The sequence below is a fragment of the Nothoprocta perdicaria genome, unplaced genomic scaffold (genome assembly GCF_003342845.1).
Source record: "Nothoprocta perdicaria isolate Ctin4 unplaced genomic scaffold, notPer1 scaffold_141, whole genome shotgun sequence".
NCBI classification, from domain to species: domain Eukaryota; kingdom Metazoa; phylum Chordata; class Aves; order Tinamiformes; family Tinamidae; genus Nothoprocta; species Nothoprocta perdicaria.
This window is the reverse complement of record NW_020454550.1, coordinates 282,198-303,656: the sequence shown is the minus strand read 5'-3', so window position 1 is coordinate 303,656 and position 21,459 is coordinate 282,198. Positions and strand designations below refer to the sequence as shown.

Below are 21,459 nucleotides of genomic sequence, written 5' to 3'. Positions count from 1 at the left end.
AATTATGTAAGCTACTCTATTTCTTACATATGTAAAGCTACTCTTATTTCTTACATATGTACATAATCATATGTAAAATAGTGACATTTTAATGTATCTCAGGAGACTCAGCATATATTTAATATGTTCAAGCTTAACCTTTTTTCCATTAGTTTCAAGCATGGTTTCTACTTTTCAGATTTAGACAGCCTRAACTTGTAATGAAACTCTGTGGTGATGATTCCTTTACTTTTGGACAGGCCTACAATCAGGCAGAAGCAGTAGGACCAATACGTTCAGAGGTAAAAGCTGATGCTGTATGAGCTGGATTTGCAGTCTGGCATGGCAGATAATTTTCATGGCAACATCTCTACCTGTTGTAAATAATAACAGCATTTCTATGAAACTCAAGAGATGCCTCGTAAATCAAGCATAGCTTGATTTACCTTCCAGTAAACTTGTGTTTGCTTGTGAATAGCAAGATTTAGTAAGAGTTTAGACCATATTCAGGACATCAGAGTTACACCTTGCTCCTACAGCTCAGCGAGGTCTCTAAATGCAGTCCACTACATTTTTGTCCACTGCATTTTTGACAGATACTACTTCAAACAATGTATGAAATCTCAGTAGATAAAGGAGCCGTAGTAATGAGGCCATTTAGACTTTACGCTGTAGAAAAGTAGATTTACTCAAATCTGCTGTCAGCAAGAACACCACATTCTTAAGTCATCTCTGGAAGATCAGATTATTTTTTAAGGGATAGAAGTTGACAACTTTATTGTATACAAGCATTTTTGCATTCTGCATCACTTTTCCAAAAATTTCCTTTGGTTTACCATATTGGCATTGCCAAGATGGCAAAATGAATTTTATATATCATGAGAGAGCAGGGCCTGGGGCTGGGAAAAGACAAACTGGAGCTAATGCATGAGAAATAAACAACTGGAAAATAGCAGTTGGAGCCCAGGATTTGCAGAACAGAAGTTTCCACAATCCCCGTCATTTAAGCCATTGCTTAAAAACACTCAATATTTGGAAAGTTGCATTTCCATGRGTAAAGTGATAGCTCTTCATAGTTTAATGATGATAATGCAGGCACTCTATGCCGTGGATACAGGCATCTAAGGTTGGTGTTCACTTCAGGAACCTCTGGCTACATAAAAACAAAAGGAGAGGACTTCTCAAGGGTATGAATAAGAATAGTTAGATTAAGATCTTATTCCTTAGTAAAACTACAAGAAACTCAAACATGGAAGTTCTATAATATGAAGAACTATCACAAATAAAGTAGGACTTCAAAAATCAGGTAGCACATTTGATTTTTAGTAACACTGGTAATTAATACAGGAGAAGACAAGAGTACTTAAAGTACTTTTAGAAACATGATTTTGGAAAAGAAAAGTCCTTGGGCTTTTCAAGATTTTACAGAAATCATAGATTTCTATTCACAAAAGGGTGAAGAACTAGTTCTCCCACACCCCCTTGCTGTGTAATGTTGTACTAATTCATTAGGCCCATTTAACCCTCTAGAACTTCTCATAATATGATGGTCAACATGACTCAGGATACAGAATCTGACTTAACATATATCCCTTCCATATATCCATATATCTTTCAGGAGGTTCAATAAGGACAAGTGCAGGGTCCTGCACCTGGGGAGGAATAACCCCAGGCACCAGTACAGATTAGGGGTTGATCTGCTGGAGAGCAGCTCCGCAGAGACCTGGGAGTCCTGGTTGACACCAAGTTGACCATGAGGCAGCAGTGCGCCCTCGTGGCCAAGGACAATGGGATCCTGGCTGCATCAGGAGGAGTGTTGCCAGCAGGTGGAGGGAGGGGATCCTGCCCCTCTGCTCAGCTCTGGTGAGGCTGCACCTGGAGTACTGTGTGCAGTTCTGGGCTCCCCAGTATAAGAGGGAAGTGGAGCTTCTAGAGAGGGTCCAGAGAAGAGCAACCAGGATGATTAAGGGACTGAAGCATCTGTTGTGTGAGGTAAGACTAAACGAGCTGGGCCTGTTTAGCCTGGAGAAGAGATGACTGAGGAGATCTGATCAATATATATATAAGTATATATTGTTATTTTTATATATATATATTTATATATATATATATATATATATATATATAAAAGTACCTGAGGGAAGAATGTAGGTAGGATGGGGCCAAACTCTGCTCAGTGGTGGCCAGTGACAAGACAAGGGGTAATGGGTACAAGCAGCAACACAGGCAGTTCCATCTCCATATGAGGAGGAACTTCTTCACTGTGAGGGTGACAGAGCCCTGGAAGAGGCTGCCCAGGGAGGCTGTGGAGTCTCCTTCTCTGGAGATCTTGCAAACCCACCTGGATGCTGCTCTGTGCCCCGTGCTCTGGGTGTCCCTGCTAGAGCAGGGGTGGTGGACTAGATGATCCCTGGAGGTCCCTTCCAACCTCAGCCCTCCTGTGATTCTGTGATCCTGTAGGGAAGAAGTACTCCCAATACATTTAAATTGGCTTACACACAAAATTTTGTTCATAAAATGGTAATTATCTTAGAGCAGTTCAATATTATGCCAGTCCTGAATCTGATTTAGAATCTTTTTAGTTATGTATGAATCATTCTAAGAAGCGCCTCCACTGAGAAGTAAATCATTTTAGCAGGGAGTTTCGCTGTTCTTGTTCTGCATRTAAGAGTGAGCCCTCTCTCCAGCCTGTCCATCTCCTAAGTGATGAGGCTTTACTTGTAGTATCCTAATAAATTCCTTGATTTCTATTCACAGTTGTTACAGCTGCTGACTTCCGTAGGGAGGGTAGGGGAGAGTCGCCAGCAAATTAGATTAGCCTAAGATTGCTGACCTAGCTTATTCAGGAAGAATTACAGAAYCACAGAATGGTTGRAGTTTGAAGAGATGGTCATCTAGTCCAACACTCCTGCTCAAGCAGGGACACCTAGAGCATGTGGCAAAAGAAGTAAGACTTAAAGCAACATTTAGAAAATATTGCAAATAAGAGGTGTTTRTGACTGTTAGTCTGTTTTAAAATCTTAATTTTTAGATATTTCTCAATATGAAAAGGCCATTACTTTAAGAATTGCCTTATTTTCATTTTTAGTCTAAACAGAAGGAAAGATATGGATGGAGCAGTGATGGAGCAATCCCTGTGCAATTCTGTCCAAGGAATAGCCTGAGTGTGATAAATTGCTGTGTTGCCTGTGGCACCAGCAGTGCAGAGAGGAACCCATGCCGAAGGGCTCCAAAGCCTTAATGAAAAATCACTTTGTAAATGGTTTGACAGAAATTTTATGATTTCCTGGAGAAGAAAGAGAACACTGCACATAAAACGATGGTCCAGGTTACAAGCAATGAGCAGAAAYTCGTATGGAGATTTTATGGAAGCACTTGGGTTTTTTTTCCCCGAAGAGGCAAAGTGGTTGGCAAGGTAGTGGGAGAATACTGAAGGACTTYAAGGAAACCTCTCAAATTCACTGCTCAGATGAAAGAAACATTCTTTAATTCACTGGTTACAAGCCACATGTTATTTACAGGTGAAGATTATTAGGCCATTAAAAGGCATAACTCGCTATGTTGAACAATTTCACCCTATAGCAAAAGAAAAATCTGGAAGAGAAGAAAAATCTTCAGAAAAGAAAATATGCTGAAGAAAGAGAGCTTAGTGTTAATCCTCTGCGCCAGTGTAGACAAGACAAATCCACCTTACATTTCATGTTTCCTTTCACAATACATTTTTTTGGAGTTGCCATGATATTAAAATTTCTAATCAAGGCATTTTAGTAGTGGATTTCATCCAAGTCATAAGAATTCCCAGGCCACTAATAGAACAAGGCTATTCCCAGGCTGCTTGATAGGAAGAACTGTGATAAGAAGCAAAGGTCCTGTCTCCAAGTTAACAAAGAGAACACTGTCATTAATTTCCTTTGGAGCAATGGCCCAGAGTACAGTTAGAAAATAAATCCTCGAATACGAAAGGATCTGCAAAGTTAAGAACCACTGTTGGAGCCTGGGTTGAAGTTTTGTGGAACTTCAACCTAGATGATGGGATGAGTCTTAAGAGAAAGTAATGACTGGAGAAAATGCAGCTAAAGAAAAAAAAAATCAAATTATGAGGAAAGTGACAATGGAGCTGGAGCTTCTGAATTTCTAAGACAGAAGTCAAAGACTGTAAAGCAACTCAGAGGTCAAGTCTAGGAGCTGACTCAACAGAAAGAGCTATAGAAAGCAATGAAAGGAAGTGAACAGAGTGCATTTTCTTGTACTGTGTGTCCTCTAAGTGTAATGAGTAGCTGGTACATATGATCAGGAGTAGCAGTGAAGCATAAATCCTGGAATATTCCTGGAAGGCAGCCATCTTCCCTGCCACTGGATTTTCTAGCATATCACATAGTAGTTAAAAAAAAATAAATTTCATGCTAGAAGATGGCTTGAAGCAACAATTACCATGATCTTCCCCAGATGTCATTGTATTAAAACCATGACAGAGACATGAAGGCATATAAAGATTTCTGTTTAAAGAAGACTTCATTCACAGAGACGCCAAAAGCACCATTTCATTATACATGAGACACTTCAATACAAAGGGAGGAATAAAATATGTTCATAGCTTTGTTCATCCATAAYGTGGATATCCTTCAAATCAAGTACGACTGCAGGACAGACAAAGAGAAAAGGAAGGTGTGTGGAAACAGCCTTTATCACAACCTGTGAGTTGCTTCGGTGCAGCAGAATGCCTTTTAGACTCCTGAATGCACCAGGGAAATTTCAGATGTTTGTGAGGAGTATAACCCAAGTCCTGAGGAGCAAAATCATCCTCACATACTTAGATGACTTCATCTGTTCCTATAAAACATGGGTGGAACATCTGGTAGAAGTGGAAAGGACTCCAAAACTTTAAGAGCCAGGGTTTAAATTTGTAAGAAATAATGCTCATTTATGAAGGATCACACAATTTTCCTGGGACAAAAAGTCTGTGATGGTGGGCTAGAGCCTTGAGTCCAAAAACACAAGAAGTTAAGACAATGGAAAGTTCCTGCAAACTTTCCTGCAAAAGGAGGTACACACATTTCTACAGGAGCTTTTTATGCCTTTTTTTTTTTTCCCCCCTTTTTTTTTTTCACAGAGTAGAAAGTACAAGCTACTCTTTTGGAACAAAAAATGCTCAAAAGATTAATCCTGAGATGGACTGGACTTCTGGCTGTGCCACAGCCATCCCAACTGCTTGTCACAAACTTGGATAAGCTTTGGGGGAATTTTATTCGAAATACAAACTTGATAAAAAAGTGATTGAGTTCAGAGGGCATAGGACAGAAATTGTTCAAGGCCAAGAATTAAAGAGCATCACAAAAGTTCATTTGTTTAGCTCCTATGGAGATCCTCCAGTGTTAGCTATATACTATACCTACTTTCATGCACATAGACCCACRTCCTTGCAGCGACTCCATGGACAACTGTCAACTCCCACTCTGACTAAATATGCATTCAAAGAACACCACGATGCTGGAAAGTGAAAAACGATTGTTGATATTTTCAGCTAAAGATCTAGTGAGAATAGCCTCATCCTGAGCTTGGGATGACTTCTAGGGAACACACTGACAGTCTGAATAACAAATAGTTCAACAGGGATTTATCTGGGTAGCAGCTGCTGCTTTTTAAAGTCAGCAGGATGATTTAGCCCATTGAAGCACTACAGGAACCTCCTTGGGGTAAAAAGGAGTCTACAGCAGAAGGCCACTTAGCTCACATTCAGTTTTTGAGATCAAGGTATATTTGGATGGTATATAATGAAGCTGCAAACACTGAGCATAATAAATGACTCGTTCTGGATCTTACAAGTCTTTGGTTTCCTACTAATTCACAGTGAGGTCTACATATGAGTCATGGCCTTGGGATACTGCCAAGCCTTTGCCACACCTAGGAATTACCAAGTGGTGCTTAGGAGTAGGTATATCCCCACTGCACTGCCAAATCCTCTCCCAAAGTGACCTTCCAGAGGCACTGGGGAAGGCTTTTAGCTCATGAAGTAAGATGTGCTACCTGAGTAGTTGTGCTATGCATCCTCTGAGGAAAAGATCACAAAGCAAATGGAATCATTTGAGAAACGTAAGGATAAATAACACAGATGTAGGTTCAAACCCAGATCCAGCTACTGACCCTGAGCAGATGGAGGAACATGTCCAATGTGTCAGAGAGGGGACTATGTGGCTCCTAACAGTCGAAAAAAAAAAAAAAAAAAGAAAGAAAGAAAAATAGTTTCCATTAATTATTAAAGTGGTTAGAGAAAATCAATAAAAGTCAGCTATTAATTCCTAAAGTGATAGTAAAAGGCAAAGTGAGAGAATGTAAATCAATAAATGAATCATAGGATAGAAAAAAAAATAAAGAAAAAAAAGCAAAACATGCTATCAGGAGGTATCTTCCTTTCTACAAAGAAATAGTCCCTGTCCTGTATCATCTTCAAGCGATATTTGTCTAATTTACTCTTAGAAGTGTCCAACAATTAAGAATCACCACTTTCCCCAGYAATTTCTTTGTTTTTTATTTATCTATGTTGTTGTTGTATGGCCATGTTCTGATCCCTGCCATGTACCATAACATACTCCCCAGAAGGCTGTACACGCATTTACTTTCTATGTAAACTATAYAATACATACTTACATATATATACATAAAATGATGCAAACATCATTATTTCTAGTAGTAGAGATAACAGCATTGGGAATTATCCAAGGTTTACATCATTGGTTTTCAACAGAGTATTTTATAACCAGAACACAAGCTTTTTATTTAATTTGATTCTTGTGTTCTAATATCTACCTAATTTTCATTGTGCCCTCTTCTTACCTGCTCCAAGAACTACCTGCTGTAAGTGCATTAGTTACCTAACTGTAAGTCACACTAAAAACTTATAATGAATTTCTAGACATTCACTTGCAGTAATATGAAGACAAAAGTGGTAGATGTGCCTGATAGACCAGATGGTTGTTCTGCCATTGAGAGTGACCTCAACAGGCTGGAGAAATACACTAACAGGAACCTCAAGAAGCTCAGCCAAGATAAGTGCCAAGTCCTGCTCCTACGGGGGGAATAACSCGAGGCACCAGGACAGGCAGGGGTGCTGACCTGCTGGAGAGCAGCTCTGCAGAAAAAGACTAGGGGTCCTGGTGGACACCAAGTGGGACGTGAGCCAGGAATGGGTCACTGTGACAAAGAAGGCAATAGGGTCCTGGACTGATTCAACCAGAGTGTTGCCATCAAGTCAAGGGTCCTTCCCTTCTAATCAGCTTTGGTGAGGCCACATCTGGCTTCCCATTGTAAGACACGCGCAGACATACTGAAGGAAGATGTTGGAGGAATTGTCCTCTTATGAGGACCAGCTGAGGGAGCTGGTACTGTTCATCTTGGAGAAGAGGAGGCTCAGAGGGGATCTTGCCAGTGGTAGGTATTTATACTAGGGATGGGCAAGAAGACCAAGCCAGACTCTTCTCAGGCATGCCCAGTAACAGAATAAGAGGCAATGGGCACAACCTGATCCATAGGAATATAGGAATAAAAGCTTTACTGGGAGGACAACCTACCACTGGAACAGTGGAGGAGGCCTCAATCTTTGGATATATTCAAAACCTATCTGTACAAGAACAGGGCAACCTGCTGTACATGGYCCTGTTTGAGCAGGGGCTTGGACTGGATCATCTCCAGGGATCCTTTCCAACATGAACCATTCTGTGATTCTATGAACTATCTGGAAAATAAGATATATAAAGAAACAACTATGTTGCAAAAACTAGATAATGGAGGTTTTTGTAAAAGTATATTATAAATTTCAGTTCATTAGAAATATTGATTACTGTCTCAAGATTCAAGAGAGATTCTCGACAAAAGATTCTTAGAACAGCTTTGTGATATCAGAGTAGCCGAATCACCAGAAATGGTTATTTTTCCTTCTCAGTCTGCCTAATACACACACAAATTCCCTTTAAGCAGATGGATTATTCCCCCAGTTCTCCTGAAGGGCTCAAATATACAGCCAGGAAAACAAAAGGGGGAGCGGGAGAGAAGGAAAGAGATTGAAAAGAATAAATAAAATTGAACTGCAATTGAGGAAATTCAGGCTTCCAACCTGCCCTACTGACTCAGTGCTGCAAAGCTTGGCCAGCTCCCCACCATCTCACTGCAATGTCTTGCAGATCCTTTTCAGTTCTGGTGGACCTGACTATTGCTGAGAACAGCCATGACCTTTCTTCCCTGTTCTGTAGTTTTAAGTGCAATTGCTCTGAGCTTAATCCGGTCCATCCTGTTATTATACAAGGTTAGGCAAGAAACTGATGCAATAAAATTGTGATTCTAGCATACATGTTCATCCCAATGTCTTTGGGGACCTGATTTCTGGAAACTTAGCAAGTAAAATTATAAATAATAAGGAAAATATTGTTTTCCTTAATGATTAACAAATATTAATATTCTTGTAACCATGACTAGTTTCTCCCTTTTGACATGGGAAAGAGATGACACAGATCATTCTGTGTGACACTCAGTCTATGTGTTTTTGCTTGGCAGTGCCTGAATCGTGGTCACATTGAATTCCCATCAAATAGTTACAACGGGGAGGGATGAGAAGTCAAAACATATTTGAAGAAACTTAAAAAAAAAGAACAAGATGAATGATAGAGAAAACTAGAAGTGAACATAAACTTCCCTTTTTGTAAGGGTAAGGGTATAATTTAATAGCACAAGACACTGAAATCTACTTTATCCCAGTGAAAGGGAAGGATGGGACAAAGTGGGGAGGTGGGATTACAGAGTCATCCCAGGGCTGATTTTCTGAAAGGTCAGTGGGGAATGGGACAGTGACCAACCAGCATCAGCCAGTTGCTCCATGAGTTAACATTTCCCCCCACCTCCACCCTCCCATGGCTTTTTTCCTCAGCTCTCACTCAGCAAGTCCTTCCACTCAACATTTTTTATTTGGAAAAATTTGGTTATTTCCTTAGGAAACATATATGCTGAAGTTAATAGAAGCAATTTGGTAAACCAGCACATTTGCAAAGCCTTTGGTGACCACATACAAAATCATTAGGGTCATAATCTCTCATGGGCTAATAGCATTAGTAGTCTACCAATAGTCTGAGTTCTCCATATATCTTCTGCATAAATATTCCATTTTGGTTAAGCTTTGTCTTAAGTTGCTGCTTTTTTAGATATCCAAAGGAACAATACAAAAAGCGCAAAGGATATTACAGATAAATTCATATTTTCCCTAAGTAGAAAAAAATACATACATTTCCATCCTAGTATTGGAATGTGGTATGCCTTAATTTCTAATTTCCCTTACTACAGAGAGAAAACGCAAAAAAAAAAATATTCAACCATGCAACAGCATTCAGATAGTATAGAGAATTTCAATTTCTATGTTTAGAATTTTAAAAAATCCTAAGCCTATATATCTCCTCTTGTCTTGACATCTTCTCTTTTGTTGTTTTGTTCTGATCTTTGTTTTTAAATCTGTTAAAAATGACAAGTTCCTTTTACTTCAGATTTATTTCAGGAAAATTTAGTGATAAACAAGTTTTACCTCCCCAAAATTAAATACAAACAATATATGTTTAGGGGTTTTTTTGTATGTTTGTGTTCTAGTAATAACTTCAATTTAATTTTAAAACCAGAAATTTTAATAAGTAGTACCTGAGAAACACAGTGACCTGATGAAAAAAACTTAGTAGGATTTATTAAAACTCTATCTAAAAGCATTCAATAAATCTATTAAGATATGCACATAGATTTTGACCAATCATTCATTTTCTCAAAAGAAACAACACATGTAATGATAACATTAACGTTTTAATTAAAAAAATCAGGAGAAAACATTTTTCAGTATACAACCCTCAGAAAATCTCACCTACAGAGCTCAACAGAACATGTAGGCCCATTCCTGGGGCAATTTTTGGCAAAATAATAAATATCAGATTCATAAATCCATCCCCCTCCTCRATAAAACTTCCAGAAATGAGCGAGCTTGCCTTCAATTTGCCTACTTTTTCAAGCTGCATGTGAAAAAGCAGGATAGTGGGAGCAGAGCAGGTAACCAAAAATTCCTATTCCTCAGTCTGTTGCCGAGAGAGGACATGGCTGACAAATTCATCTGTTCTAATGTCTTACCTGTAGCCAAAGAATCAATCATCCCTGTGAACTATGATAAAATTTTGTCTTTCCTCATTTCTTATTCCTCAATTTCAGGTTTTATTTGCCTGTTTGTCTTACACTTCACTATTTCTGAAGCATTACAGTTGTTGTTCTGGGTSTAGGCATCTTACTCAGCAACCAGAGCTTCAAGCCAGTTCACACCTGATTACTGTGAATATATATATTATATTTGCCCAATGAAAATGCCAAGAAAACTACCTTATTTAAATCTAATATAAGGGTATATAGGTAACTAGAAAAAGTGTTTTTCTAAATAAATTATAGTTATAAGCATGTTTTTTAATCTAAAAATATATGCTGTATAGCCTATATTAGAAAAATACTTTTTTTCTAATGATTAGTTTAGAAAACTACTTAAACTTGTGTATATCCAGCAGTAGTGTTTGAAGTGGAATAATCCTGCCATATGAAGTTAGTCAAAAAAAAAAAAAAAAAAAAAAAAAAGACCCGAGACCCATGCCAGAACAAGATCCAACAGTTTGTTTCTTTCATGATATTCATTGCAGAGATTTGAAAGTGTGCTGTCAAATCGTGTGGGCCTGATACACATGATGTCATTTTAATTACCATGTTCTGGCTGTCTTTGTCGTCTGAAGAAAAAAAAACCCTAGAAATACGTGATCAAGAACTATCATTAAATTCCAAAACTTTAAATTAAATGCAGTTGAAGTTAATCATCACGTATAAATGCAGATATAATCTGCCAGGCTGAGCTCCAGCCCCTTCCACCAATGTTCTTACCAGCTGGTAGACAGTACTTCTTTCAGAGAGTCACAACTCACAGCCTAAGAATAATAAATAATAATAAAAAATCATATACATTTATTTCAATAGGGAAAAAAAAAAAAACAGAACAAAGGGAGGAGGACCAACTGTGCTGTGGGTTTAAGCAATATTAAGATTATCAGCTCCCCTCTGCATCTCTTCACTACTCACCAGCTGCTCCAGGTCCTTCACTGAGCTGGCAAATCTGCCTTTAGTTGCAGACCAGGCAAAGCACCGAGGTGACCACTGCTAAGAGCAATTAAATAAAGCACCTGGGTCTCCTGGGAACACCCCATTTGGGATGAAATCTTTACATTCTCAATACTGACAGTTTCTTATATACATTAAGAATGGCGCAGGAGAAAATATAAGACACACCCTAGTGTCATTTTTTTTGTAACAGCAAGTTCTGCGTGAGGAAGGTGTGTGAAACACCTCTAGCAAAGGGAGCGCTGGATCTCTTTGGCTTCAGCAGCAGCTTTTCTTTGCCAAAAGCAGTGGGAAAACAACACAAGAGGCTGCTCTAGGCCCTCTCCCYCTCTGGAAATGCTCTCCTGCAGCCCCTGAGGTAGGGAAAAAGGATGAGAATACCGGGAAGCAGAAGTTTATTTCTGCTTACATATAGAAAGAGGAAAAGCGTAAACAAGCCCTTTCCAATTTATCACCTCAAGAGATATAAGTGATTTTCAAATGTGTACAAGCCAGGTGGAAAATCCATACAGTGCTGCTACAAAATAATTTAAATTGTGGCTAAGTTAATATATCCCTATTATATTCCTTATGTATGAAGAATCTTTCTTTTCTGATGCGCTTCTGCCACCCAGTGGATAGCTTACATGAACACTCATTTTAGTGTGTATTTTAAAAGACACCCTAGAAAATGCATCTTCTTGTTTATGTGATTGTAAGCATGTATTTTATATCAGTATTCCAGTGATAAGTCCCCAAAAGTTCTGAGCTTCATGTTGTGAATACTAGATTTAAAGTCKTATTAATATATCAGGGAGAACACATTGTATAAGACTCTGTACTCTGAAGTTCTTCCTCACATGCAGATGGAACTGCCTGTGTTTCAACTTGAACCCATTACACTGTTTTCTGCTGCTGGCCACCACCAAGAAGAGTTTGGCCCTCTCCTCCCTACATTCTCCCCTCAGGTACTTACACATACTGATCAGATCTCCTCTCAGTCTTCTCTTCTCTCGACTGAACAGGCCCAGCTCTCTTAGTCTTTCCCTCTCAAGAAGCTCCACATCCCTCTCGTAYTATGAAGCCCAGAACTGCACCCAATACTCCAGGTGCGGCCTCACCAGAGCTGAGTAGAGGGGCAGAATCACCTCCCTTGACCTGCTGGCAACACTCCTCCTGATGCAGGCCAGGATCCCATTGGCCTTCTTGGCCACAAGGGCACACTGCTGACTCAGGGTTAACTTAGTGTCAACCAGGACTCCCAGGTCCCTCTCTGTGGAGCTGCTCTCCAGCAGGTCGACCCCTAATCTGTACTGGTGCCGGGGGTTATTCCTCCCCAGGTGCAGGACCCTGCACTTGTCCTTGTTGAACCTCACGAGGTTCCTCTCTGCCCAACTCTCCAGYCTGTCCAGGTCCCTCTGGATGGCAGCACAGCCCTCCGGAGTSTCGGCCACTCCACCCAGCTTGGTGTCATCCACAAACTTGCTCAGGGTGCACTCCATGCCCTCGTCCAGGTCATTGATGAACAAGTTGAACAGCACTAGGTCCAGCACTGAGCCCTCAGGGACAACACTGGCCACCGGCCTCCAACTGGACTCAGCCCCATTTATCACCACCCTCTGGGCTCTGCCATCCAGCCAGTTTTCAATCCACCTCACTGTGCACTCATGCAACACTTCTGGGGTTGARTATAACTCATCTTTGTGAGACACCCAAGATATATGAGAAAGAGCTGCCCAGTAAAAGATGATATAATGATATTTTTAGATATCAAAATATTTAGATATTTTGTTAGAGCCATGTATTGAATACTGCAAAAGACTGAAAAGTTGTTGCTAAGGGAGTACCATCTCTTCTGTGATTTAAGTGATTATAGCTGTTTTATAGTGTATATAATTAGGCCTGAAGATAATTTGAACTCAGGTGTTCCCCAAATTAGAAAATTTGACTTTATAACCTGCAAAATCTTCATGTCMAGGTAATTTTTAGTTCAAATTATAAATCAAATTCCAACTAAAAGTTTCTTTTTTTTTAATAGTCACCCCTCAGGAGAAAATTTGGGGCTTCTTGTTATTCCTGCCGCCCCCTGGCGCTTGGCTGACTGAACAGAGGGAGGCTGCCGGTGACTACCTGCTACATCTTGGTCTGGTTTCTCCAGATCTTATATCTTGCTCTGCTGTTATTCGTGAGGAGATGCTGAAGAGACTGGAGGCAGGCAGTGSACCTCACAACCAGGAAGTGACCTTCTTGTTGGGTGTGCTTTTCATTCCTCACCAAGAGGCTGAAAAGGTTTCCAAAGACCACTGGGAACTGTAGCTCTGACCACAGGCTGTAGCCTGTGGCAAGGCAGGAGAAAATAATGAAGAAAAAGAAAAGGAAAGGAACGGAAAGAGAGAAGGTACATAATTCAAATAAGAAGGAACTCTAGCTGAGGAATACAAAGTGGGGACAGAAATTATCAGTTCTGGAGATATAAAAATATTTTATCAAATACATACATATTTTCCTGTACCTTTAAGTTTTCCCTACAGCTGTAACTGAGAGTAAAACAATTATAGAAGTGCTGTGGGAAAGCAATCATTTTGTACTTTTATATCATTTTTCTTGTGAAGATCCATAAGAATGGATTAACATAAATTAAATTTAAATTTAATTTTATAGATAAGGAATGAGAGGAGAAGAACTGATATCAAGTTGCATAAGGTTTTTCAATTGTACAAGTGTACAAGTCTGTTCACTTCATTAGTCATTATCTGAGCTTTCTTTGAGCTTGTTTTTGGTTTAAGATCCTCTTTMTTAAACATGAGTGAATTGTACATATTATTTCAAGTGATGCCTTAGTATATATTTGTACAATGGCAAGAATTCTTGGTAAGTATGATCCCACTTCTTGGAGCATTTTTTCTAACTGATTTGAAGCGTAAGATACATCAAACATCATATATCTTTACCAAATGTRAAAATATAGGTATAAGTGTATTACAAGTTGTAATTTTGTATCATTTGTAATATTTTTCAATTTTAATTATTTAGAAAAYTTCCTTAGTGAATTCCAAAAATAGAGGGAATTCTAAATTTAGCATTTCTCTATATTGATACGTATTTCTGACTTCTTTGCTTATTCTATTTTGACATTTCATTCTAGATGCATTTTATGAACAGCTGCAACTATGAAATTGTTTATAAGCAGTTCATCATTCTGCAYTCATAATTCACAAATTTAAGAGACAAAAGTGGCATTTTTAAGTACTCTTTGCAAAATGAGGAGTGATCACATTATGAATAAAGAAAACTGAACAATTATTTTTTCAATTTGGAAATCACCTCCATTTGAATGATTTGGAGTATGCTCTACTTCATATATACGTAGAAGACCTTTAACTCCTGGCTAGCCTCTCAAACCTGGCTGTTTGATTTATTGGTGGGCCTGGCCTGCCTGGCAGTCCATCAAGAGCTAGTCCAGATCTACCACATTCATTTTATGAAAGTGATTAAGAAGATTTTGTATCATCTTTCAATGATGATACAATGATGATTTCAATGATGATCTTTCAATTTTAATTAAGAATGGAAACCTCTGAATTATCAATCAGATGCACCACCCTTGGCTGGTCGGTGATAAACTATGGTGGTTCACCTTTAAGCTTTGRATTAAAGTACTAAAGTTCAGTTATATTGAAGGTGCCTAGTTTGTATCCAGGGATTCAGTTCCTATTTAAAGTATGTGTTGCACACTGAAATTTATATTCATATTACTTATGTAAAATTAGTGACTACCTCTAAGTAGAGTTTACAGTGAAGGTTTTGGAGAAGAACAGATGCTTGAAGGAGTGGGACACCTCTCTGCAGTGAATTGATGATGTTTAGGCACTACAGAAATGTTTATGTACTGAGTACTTTGTTAAAAAACCCTGTGACTTTCATCTCAATTCTTTTCAAAGAACCAAACCCTGTAGTGTCTTTACCCTGTGGAAGTACAGCAGACAGATCCATCAGTGTTGCCAATCTTTACAATTGCTTCACAAGTCATAAAGTCTTAGGTGGGATCAGTCTGTAAAAAGATCTCCTATGGGGATCAAGGATACCCACATCCATCAGGTTAGGTGACCCACTGCTCTGTTCCCAAAGAAGCCAGTCAGTGATGCTGCTGGAAGCTCTTGGAGCTCTCCCACATGACCCTTAGGAGATCACAGAAAAGTATGTCAGAAAATAAATTGCCAGACAAGGTAACCCTCATGTCTCATTTTTTAAGAAATGGGAAGAAAACTTAATTCTTTCCCACAACATCATCACAGAAAAATAAAATGAACCTGGGAAGGGGCAAAGAAATTAAAAAGTTGTTGTCTTTTGCAGCATGATCCCTGGAAAGAGCAGAGAAGAGCAAGTTAAGGGGATTTTTGAAGTTTCTCTTAATTCTCTCTTGTTTAATTTAAACAAAGTTATGATCTGATTTTGGGTAGACACACAGCTTCTTCTGTCTTTGTTCATGAATTAGAATCTCTGAAAGAGTTCTTTCCTTTACCCAGATGCATAGTAAAAAGAAAGAAAAATAACCTCAGAAACCTGCAGAACTTAATAGAGGAAATTCCTAGTGTGGTTAGTTATAGCTGTGAGAGCTGTGAGAGCGCTTTGGAGCAGAGATGAGAAGCAAAGTGAGATGACACTGTGTGCTTTTCGTTTAGCACTGTAATCTACACATACTGAAACGTACATTAGTGGGACTCAGAGCAAGGAGGGAGGGAGAGGTATAGACAAGGACTTTAGCATTAGAAAATTATTTTTAATGCAGTTAGTTTATTAACATATTATATCTCTAATAAGTGATAACCTAAATTTTTTTTAAAAAGTGAAGCAGGCTTACTTTTGCCTTTTTTTCCAAACTTGGCTTGCGATTTATTACTAGTTCATGCTACTCTGAGTGTTTTGTCTGTCTTTGCAAAGCAACTCTAAAAATACCTCATCATAGCCATTGTATTTAAGTTCAGATTTGAAAATAAATCTGTCTTTGTTTAGACTTTGGGACATCACAGGCAGTCACCCTGGGTGCTGCTAACTGCTTAAACCCTCCCTGTTTTATATCATGCAATGAGGCCTTACTTTGGACATTACTTTTTTACTTAGTTTACTTTGTTAGTTACTTAGTTAATTTACTTTAATTAGTTTACTAATTAGTTAATTTACTTTGGACATTACTTTTTTGTAGTACTCTGTTGTAGCTTCTAGAAAATAATAGTCAATAGAAAATAATGGTCAATAGACTATTAGTCTATTGACTATTATTATTATTGACAATAGTCAATAGAAAATAATAGTCCACTATACATAATGAAATTGTGTTCCTCAAAAGGCAAGACCTTTAGATCAGTGGGAGGTAAACATCCAGGCTGTGAGTCACAGGGTGCACTGTTTCATATCATTTGGATTTTTCTTTAGAATACTTTATTYCATTATTGTTGGATTTGTAATTGCCTTAAAACTGATTTATCTAATTATATACCATAACTTCACTACATGTTTCTTTAAGCTCAAATAAAATAATAATGATCTCAGATTCCTGTTTGGGGCATTTTATGTTGTTTTTTAGTATTCTAACTTCTTCCACAGCTATTCTATACTTGTTTTTCCTGCAGGAAAAACATGTTCCTCTGGTTCTTACTGAAGTAAATGGAAAACTCATTTTGGCTTGAGTTCAGTGAGAACAAAATCAACTACAACATTACCACAAAGAAAATCTTTTCCGTTCCATGCATTGCATGTTCCATGTCACTTAGTGCTTCAGCTGCATGTAGATTTGCAAAATTGGCCTATTTTTCCCTCCCGCTACACTTCCCTCCTGCCCAAGGTATCTAGAAATACTCTTAGGCCCTCAAGAGCCCCTAGGCACATTTCAATAGACATGTTTTCTGGTTATATTCTTCACTGATATTGACATTTGCTCTAAGAAAATTCATTTGTATACTTTCCTTGCACAAATTGCTAGGAAAGGTAGCATGAAGAAACAATTCCATCAATAGCATATCTTACTGAAACTCCTCCTAAGTTTCCTGTAATTATCTAGTTAACAATGTTTGGCTGTAGAGCTGCCTTCTAGTGTCCAGCTAAGGCTAGAATGACATTTATAATCCAAATATTCAAACAAGATTTTTTTCTAAACATGGCTTTTACAAAAATAAGAGGTTTTTCTTTTTTTTACAGGAAAATATCTACCATGCTATCAGCTTGGACTTATTTCCTTGTAAAGTTAAGTTCAGTGAGCCAGGAATCTTCCCTAATGCATTTTCATTGCCCTGCAGAACCATTTTCTGCCCTTTTGGTCAAAATCTGATCCTTCCAACGTGTGTGACTCCTGCTGTGTCAGCTCAGTTTCATGCATCTTCTCCTTCTCCTAAATACTTGTTAAYTTGGATGATAGTTTAACTCAAAAAGAACATCAAAAAGCCTGAGAGGAGGCCAGAGGACCCCGCAGAGCCAGTGGGCTCTGGGGATACCTTTGTGTCCGGGCTGGCCTTGGGCTCCAGTCTGTCCTGCTGGACTGCTTTCACCCTTGGCACCTTCAAATCTGGGCAGACCTTTGTTTCCTTTCTTAAACACATATTTGACTCCTAGTAGCACTTTGTGAATTATAGTTTGCCATTATACCCTCTGAACAGCTATTTAGCCCCTCCTGTCTTTATTTAATTGTTTTCATAAGAAGTTTAGATAAGAGATGCAACAGTAGTAGGGAGAAAAAAAAATAAATGGATCATCATCTCAATAAAACAAATACCTAGCTCTTAATTGTTAAATTAACTGTCTCRATACTTTAACAGAACAGCCAATAGATTTATTTCCATTATATACATGAGAAAAAAAGTCACAGGATATATTGTGATTGCTCCAAGTTTTTCCTCAAGTTCCGCAATCCTGTGGGATTTTTGGTGCTTCAGTTTGTGGCCGTTTCCTCTAGCTCTATCAGGTATTTATACACGCTGATCAGGTCCCCCCTCAGCCTCCTCTTCTCCAGGCTGAACAGGCCCAGCTCTCTCAGCCTTTGCTCACAGGGCAGATGTTCCAGGCCCCTGATCATCCTGGTAGCCCTGCGCTGGACTCTCTCCAGCWGCTCCACATCCCTCTTGTACTGGGGAGCCCAGCACTGCACACAGTGCTCCAGATGTGGCCTCACCAGGGCTGGGTATAGGGGGACGATCCCCTCTCGACCTGCTGGAGCTGCTCTTAATGCGCCCCAGGATCCCCTAAAGAACACTGGATATAAACCAGCTGTTCCACTTGTGTGGGCTGCACTGGTGGCATCACGCCGGGTTGTCCCGCTGGCCCCGGCTGCAGGACACCCTGATCACCCATCAGGCAGGGCAGAAGATCAACCCTGCTCCAGGAAAAGGASATGTTCCTAGCAGAGGATGGTTTCGATCCATCGACCTCTGGGTTATGGGCCCAGCACGCTCCCGCTGCGCCACTCTGCTGCGTGGTGYAGCCTTGCAGCTATTTACAGGGATATTTGCAAAGGACAAATGCACAGCACAGATATAAATGGACTAAAAATTGAATTAAACAGACTGTTAAATGCTTAGGATGCTTACATTATTCAAAATAGAGAGGTATCAGTCAGCCTTAGGTAACAGATTAACATCCTAAAATTAGTAAGTTAACAAGAAAACAGCAATTACTAGTTAGGGGTGCTATTAAAAAGCTGTTGTTTATGTAACGATCCATAAAGACAGTGCTATGGGTGCTCAAAGATACTTATGGGTGCAATAGTCATTTGAAAGAGGGCAGGCTCATTTCTTAGTGATCGAGCTGAGCAGAAACTGTGAGTAAACTCCTTATTGCTCAAAAAGGAGCAGTTTTATCTTCAGCCTCATTTCTACAAGCATACTAGATTCATCAAGKAAAATGAACCTCCCCACAACTCTCTTCTCCCACAGCTTTCAACTGAATCTTCCACATTTGCCTTAGTGCTGTCAGAAACACCAGAACCCCACTGAAAACGTGTATATACTAACATCAGAATTATTGCAAGCAGAGAGCATGTTACTCGTGCATTTACCAGAATTTCTGCAGAAATAAAAATCATAGAAAGTATTAATGTTCTGCTTGTCTCTGAATCTCTCTTTTATTCTATTTCTCTTCTTGTTATCATAAGATAAATAATAAAGCAAACTTGCTGGTCATTTACAGCCCAGATCTGTGTCATTTCCACATATTGCGCAATGGGAGTAGTAAGAAGGTTTTTCCTCCTTTTTCCTTCCATAAAAGAGCCAGGGAAATGCACAGCCTTGCTGTACGAGCAGCCCCTCAGCTCCACGGGAGCACATCACACCCAAAGGAGACCAGACCAACTGGTTCTGTTTACCTGCCAGCAACGCTGTCCTTTCCACACTCCATAAAGAGGCCGTGAGCACTGCCAGCTTTCCCATGCTCCGGGGAGCAGCAGAGTTCCTTCCAACACATGCACAATATTTTGGCATGGGTTGTCCGTAAGTGCAACACAATCACAGCACTGGACGAGTTTCCCGTAGGTTCCAGCCATATTCTTTCAATAACACCATGATGTGTTTCAAATTAATGAAAACATCTTCACCACTGCCTTGCATATTTTATGGGTTTTTTTTGGTTTGGGTTTATTTATTTATTTATTTATTTATTCTTGCTACAGTCACACACATTTACGGTTAGAATTTGCACATGTTTCCCACTACCCACTGATTTGTTTCCCATTTTTGATTATCTCCAAAACACATTTCCTTTTCACTTTAACCCTAATTGCCCTTTGTAATGCAGTAATTAAAATTAAAAAATGTCTAATCCTCCATTTAAAACAAAGCCTCTAGAGAACGTATCAGTAACAGAAAGTATCAGTACATGACATCCATAATAACTTGGTAGTGCTACATAACACTGTAAAGAGCAATAAAAGAAAATACTGGTGGTGCYGGTGACCTTAGCAATGCAGTGATTATCTGTACTAAGCTAAGCTTCATTTCTCATGTCCATTAGCGTTGATTACAAAACTGTAACAAAAAAAYAGTAAAAATTTACACTAACAGCAGCACCAGGAAGACCAGTAAGGCCTGGACTTACAGGAATTCCTGCAGTTCTTTCCCAGACCAGTTGTCAGAAAACATTGTATGTGCCAATCTCTTTCTCACCTCTATGACCATCCATACTGAAGGAAGAAAACCAGTAAGCTATACTTCAGCACCTTTAAGTGCAATTCTCCCAGTTTATTTTCATTCACAAAGATTCTGTGGTATATCCTACATTGCCAAMAGCCACCATAGGAACCACAACAAGCATTTGCTTCTCTCCATTCCTCTCCACCTTTCCGCTGGAGGACACTTCGAAGGGCTGTCCCTGAGAGCACTTTGGGAGCCCAGTGGCCACCTCTCCTGAGCACAGTTAGGCTGTGAGGAAGGTCCACAAAGCCCTCTAGCCAAGCAGAGCACAGAATCAGGCTGACCAGCTATGCTCTATCTGCTGGTACATGCACAAAGAACACAGTTATCAAAATCTTATTGCGTCCCTCTACTCTCCAGATCATGGTATATGTTATACAGTCTACAAGTTACAATCCTTGTCCTCAAAAATCTCTAAGATCCAGATCAAGTCTAGACTAAAAGAAAAAGAAACATAGACTAACACATGCCTTCTGTGCAAACAAAGACTATTTCAGAAAGGGTAATGCTGCATAAGTCACAATAAAATGTCTCCAAGTTGCTCCCTGCCGCTGCCATGGGCCTGATTTCGGTCCCTGATAAAACATCATCATTTGTGCAGGACCTCTCCAATACACCCCTAAACCTGCCACCCTCTCCCTTCAGACACAGGGTGGGGACCTTCCTCTTGGCTTCATTYTCCTTCCCTCAGCACCGGTGTGAGGTGGGCGGACGCGTTTTCCTTCTCCTTCCCTCTGCCTATTTCACATCTGCTTCCTCTCAGGGAAGCTGAGTTTGCACTGGATTTACATTAAGTGTTTAAAATGTGGGTGCCCTACAGCTAGTTGCACTTGACCCACTCCTTGCTAAACTTTTATTTTTTGGTCACACTTAAGACCCTCAGTGAAATCTTCTATGAGCTTGTGCATACATACAGAACGATACTCACTGATCTTCCTGCAGGGCCCTCTGGTCCAGCTTCTTCCATCCTTCCCRGGAAAAAGATTAAGTTTTAGCTGGAGTGAGAAAATAATCCTTTGACAGAGTAAGTTTTGCCTGGCAATATTCACATTTAATACCAAAATGCCTTGTCTAACTTCTTAGATCCTTGATTGGCTTAATGGTATCAAAATGATCAGCTAATTCTTTCCAAAATATAGTTTCCAAATTTTTCTTTCAAAACTAC

At 39.4% G+C, this 21,459-nt stretch overlaps 1 non-coding gene across 1 annotated transcript; it reads right to left on the bottom strand.

Moving 5' to 3' along the window:
- Positions 1-18,509: 18,509 nt before the first annotated feature.
- TRNAM-CAU lies at positions 18,510-18,581 on the bottom strand. Its single transcript has one exon. It is a non-coding gene; the product is annotated as a tRNA-Met (tRNA).
- Between the last annotated feature and the right edge of the window lie 2,878 nt (positions 18,582-21,459).